The following is a 5089-nucleotide window of genomic DNA, read 5'->3' as shown; positions in this document are numbered from 1 at the left end:
TTCAAGCGATAGGGGTTCACTCTGGGCCCAAATTCTCCATAATAAGTACGGAGTTAGGCACAACGTCGCTAACAGACCACACAATAAAGTTACAGGCTCGCATATTTGGAAAAACATAATCGAAGGAAAGAACATATGTGACAAAGGCCTCCATTGGTCAATAGGAGATGGTACTTCCATCAACGTTTGGGAAGATAAATGGATCAACCACTCTGAACCATTAAGAAGCCTTATCCAGGGGCCAGGGCCAGGGCCACTAAGAAGCCTTATCCAGGGGCAAGGGCCACTAATGCAGAATGAATCAAAACAAGCTCTCTCCACTATTTTACATAATCATGTTATTAACCTGAACACCTTGTCTTTCGACCTGCCAGATAGCATAAATCTTAAAATTCACAGCACTTACATTAAGCAAGGTTTACCCTCAAAAGACAAATCCAACTGGAATACCATCAACCATAACTCCTTCTCTACTAAAACGGCTTACGACCTTATCTCAAATCTCCACAAAGCCCCAGAAGAGACTAAAGATTATAGTTGGGTTTGGAAAGTTCCCACCCTCAATAAGATCAAAGCTTTTTTATGGTTGGTAGTTCATAATACATTACCTACAGCCCTCATGCTCTCAAGAAGAAACATTAGCGATACTGATATTTGTAGCATTTGTTACAAGGAAAGAAAGGATATAGAGCATATCTTCTTTAGATGCACCTACTCAAAATAAATCTGGGAGAGGGTTAACCTTAACACCAACCTGCAGCTGGGGCAAAATGATGCTAATGACACCATCGGATGGTTAAAAAATCAGCTTAACTCAAAATTCATGTTCAATGAACTCATCAGTTGGAAAGAAACCCTTCATTTTATTCTTTGGCACCTTTGGTTAGCCAGGAGTGATATCCTATTCAAAAACAATAGAACTCCTGTTCTCGCTAACCACATCATCAATAAAGCAATGGAGTTTAAGTCCTTGACCGAAACTCATCACCCAAAACTTGCCAAATCCATTATCCGTATTAAATGGGAACCCCCAGATCCTAACCACTTAAAACTCAACATTGATGGCTCCTGCATAGGAAACCCAGAAATGGGGCAGTATTGGAGGGGTCTTCAGAGATAACAACAGTAACTGGATATTAGGTTTCAACTTGACAATCCCACACGCTACCAACTTATACATGGAAGCTCTAGCCTTACTCCATGGTTTAAATCTCGCTAAGTCTAAGGGCTTATACCCTCTAGTCATTGAAACCGACTGCAAAGAGTTAATTAATATAATGACTAACAATGACTGCTATTTTCAAAATCTTGTCGATGAATGCAGAGGGCTATTACAGGAGGTGGGGGATCCACCAATGAAGCACATCTTTAGGGAGGAAAATGGAGTCGCAGATAAACTGGCAAAGCAAGGAAGTTGCTCGGACATTTTTGGAAGCTTTAAACTATTTTATGTTCCTCCTACTTTTGTTGTACCTGCTTTTGAAAAGGACAAAATGGTCTCTATGACGCCCAGATTAGTCCCCTTATGTCAACTCTTAATTTTATATATATATGTCTTCATTACCCAAAAAAGAAAGATGGATCAGTTTTGTTATTTATGGAGGTGGGCTTAGCAGATTTTATTTAAAGAAAATGGATCGGCTGAATTATCTTGTTTATGGGCCTGGCGAATTTGATCTCATTCGACCCAAATAATCTGAAATTTTCAGTTTACTAATACAACTCAACAAGACTAGTTATGCACAAATCTATGTGGCCTACTTACTCAAATCCAACTTCTCTTTTGTTAATTTCAAAAATTTATCTCTATTAAGTATTACTACATCACCTAATACTAATTTGGACAAGAATTAAAAAAGAATAATTAAACTTACACATCTCTAAATAGCCCAATTTCAATACCGAAACTAACACATTCATCGTGCCAACCTCCATTCCAATTCACTATCCACTATTATTCTCCATTTAACTTCACAAATATTTAATAAAACTAAAGTAATAAAAACTCTAAACGTGGCTATATAGCTATGCCAAACCCAACAACTAACTTCTTCTATACATTAATAAACGCATGAATAGAGACCCTACTTTTCAAACTTCAAGTTGTATTCCATCTAAACAAACTTCAAGTATTTGGGACTTCCCTTTTGAACATTAAACTCACCTAAGAATCTAATTTAGCTTTAGCATTTGTCATTCAAAAGAAACATCATGAGGGCTTAATTACAACAAGACAAATAGTGGGAAACTTCATGGCTAAACTTCAGTGTCTTATAAAGCAAAACAAGAAGCAAGCTCAAAAGTACAAGAAAAGAAACTAGAAAAAAATATATATGAAGTTACACATTTCAGATCTATACGCTATTAATAACTGATTAAACTTTAACACTTGAAGAGCTTAAATGGTCCTTATCTTTAATCATTTACTATAAAATCTGCATTACAAAGTTTAAGGGTTACTTGAAGAGCTGACAATCAAACGATAGCAAAGATGGAACTCCGAAGTATAAACTAACGAACAACATCAAACTAGCCAACTTCCAGCAGTGAAAACAACAACCAAACAACAATATTTTGAACCCGAAATGACCCATAAACTCAAACTTGAAGTTCAGTGACTTAAAAAAAGGAAGGAAGAAAGAACTCACAAATTTTCAGTTTTTTTCAGCTTACTTTGATGTTCAGCTGATGCCTTTTTACTCTCTTTTTGTTGTGTCTTTCATAGAGTGTCCAGATTATCCGTAAGTGTGTCAAGATGTATCTTTTAAGTAGGAAAAATAAGTCCTTTTGGACAGATTTTGGTTCACCAAAAATCTGTCTAAAAGGACTAACTTTTGTGTGCCAAAATAGTCCTCTTTTCACCAAATTCTGACACAAAGTCTATTTTCCATCATGCTTAAAACAGTAAAAGCAAACTAACATGTAGCTATTTCATAATTAACATATCTAGCTTTCAGCTTTACACCAAATTAATACCACTCTATTTGATTCAAACTGAAACACAAGCAACCATGTAACTAGACTCAAGTGATCAACCAAAACATACAAACATCATTTGCTAAGTAACAGTTAGATTAACAACACTTCAACATAATTCAAAAAGCAATTTGAAACCAAACGACCTGTTTGAAAACATAAACTCATTACAACAATTGTAACAACCTAACGAGGAATTGGTTATGAACTGATCAGAACATCAAACTAACTAAACTCATAGTAACTAAACCAAACAGATAATCAAGAACAAATAAACAACAATTAACCGATATTAACTAAACTTTAAACAACAAGAATCGACACGAGTTAGTGTTTATTGAAACTAAACTAGAACAACTATCCTAATTTAACAAAATCAAAAGCACTAATTACATAATTAGAAAAAAACATAAGCATATAACACAAATTAAAACCTAATCTTAATTGCCAATTGAAAGAGAGACTACATTAAGTGTTAAACCAAGACGACTACTAACCTAATTTAAATTAAAAAGAGAACTATAATCAAATAGCATTGAAACAGTAAATAAAAAGCACGGAGAAAAAGGTAAAGGTTTTACCTAAGCGCTCGACCTTCGAACCAGTAGTACGACACAAATAGACGGTGAATCGACCTCCATGCCTCTTTTTCTCGACGACAAATGCCGAAAAACACAAACTCTGACGAACCAGAGTTGAATCCAGCACTGTGTCAAAGATAAAAAGAGACTACGTGATCGTGTTCATCCAAGACCAATGGCTCAGCGGTGGAGATGTAGCGACAATAGGGTGGTCACGGCAGTGAAGGTGGTTGGCCGGCAGTGGTGGTGCTTTCGGGGTTAAAATTGGTAGGAATGGATAGATTTCTTTCAGATTAGTAACGACTTGTCACGATCCATTGGTTCATATAGAATCCATGTCCTAGGTGTATCAAAAAACTCTATCCATTTATGTAGGTGTTACGGTGTGGGGGCGGCTAAAACTCGAGAAATTTCAAGAACAAAGTAAGCTAGGGTTTTGGTCAAGGCTAGATTTAAGGAGATTGGTTAGGATTTTGGGGGTTTGGGGGTTTGGATTGGTGTAGAGAATGAAGAGAGGAAGAGATGGTGAAATTTTGATGGTGTTTGGACGTGTGCCGCCGCCGTGGGGGGCGGCGGAGAAGTCTGAGGGACGAGAGAGAGTGAAGAGGAAAGGAGAGAAGAAGAATTATGGGGGAAATGTGGCAAAATTTCAGTCTGTATAAGTCTTAACTACCTAGTTGGAGATTGATCGTGGACCATTGGATCAAGAGAGATCAAACGAATGAGACTCAATCTTTGGGCTACTAAATGAAACGACTTAGTTTTACTATGTCGTTTAAAGACTCCAACGGGTTGGCCTCATTTTGGACCGGGTCCAGGTGCTTTTGGGCTCCGATTTTGGGGCCAATTTGGCCCAATTAGCTAATAACACAACTTATGCTACACTCTTATTCTCTTTTAATTAATTATAAACAACTAAAAAAATCCTAGACATACAAACATAATAAACATAAAAAGAAAGAAAAGAAAGTGCAAAATTAGGCATTTACACTATCGTTTAATTTATTTTTTTCCAAAGAAGTATTCGATGCAAATTATGATAAAAATTAAAAATATCATATATAGAAATCTAAATTACAAATTTATTTTATGACAACCCTTTGAAAAGTCAACTTTCTTTTTCAAACTTTGAACAATCAATTGGCTTACCAATCAAGGCAACGGTAAAAAGTTATTCGCATATAAGATGGCAAATAACTTATTATTATTGATTTAATTACATTAAAATTATAATTTTCTATAATAATTGAAAGATTTAAGTTTTAGATAGTGACAAGACAATATTTATTACTCTCATGGTCTCAAATTATGTGACACTCTTTTATTTAGTGAGCTAGTCAAACATCCCGACATAAATTAGTATAAAGGGAGCACTTTTGATTTTTTATTTTTTTTATTCGGTGTTTGATATTGGCTTTGGAACTTGAATAATCAAGATATGTGTGCGAAAATTGTTATGTATTAAATTATAAAAAATATTTGAAATAAAAAATAAATATTTATGAGCAATGTGGATGTCATTTAAAAATAAG

The 5089-nt window shown here is 35.2% G+C and overlaps 1 long non-coding RNA gene across 1 annotated transcript; it reads right to left on the bottom strand.

Annotated features, from left to right (window-relative positions):
• Window positions 1-2088: 2088 nt before the first annotated feature.
• Window positions 2089-3845, bottom strand: LOC104112593 (uncharacterized). Its single transcript, XR_690034.3, has 2 exons — window positions 3558-3845; window positions 2089-2435 (listed from the first exon to the last, which is right to left on the bottom strand). It is a non-coding gene; the product is annotated as an uncharacterized lncRNA (long non-coding RNA).
• Window positions 3846-5089: the final 1244 nt, after the last annotated feature.

This window comes from Nicotiana tomentosiformis, chromosome 2 (assembly GCF_000390325.3).
Source record: "Nicotiana tomentosiformis chromosome 2, ASM39032v3, whole genome shotgun sequence".
Classification (NCBI taxonomy): Eukaryota; Viridiplantae; Streptophyta; class Magnoliopsida; order Solanales; family Solanaceae; genus Nicotiana; species Nicotiana tomentosiformis.
This window is presented reverse-complemented; position numbering and strand designations above follow the sequence as displayed.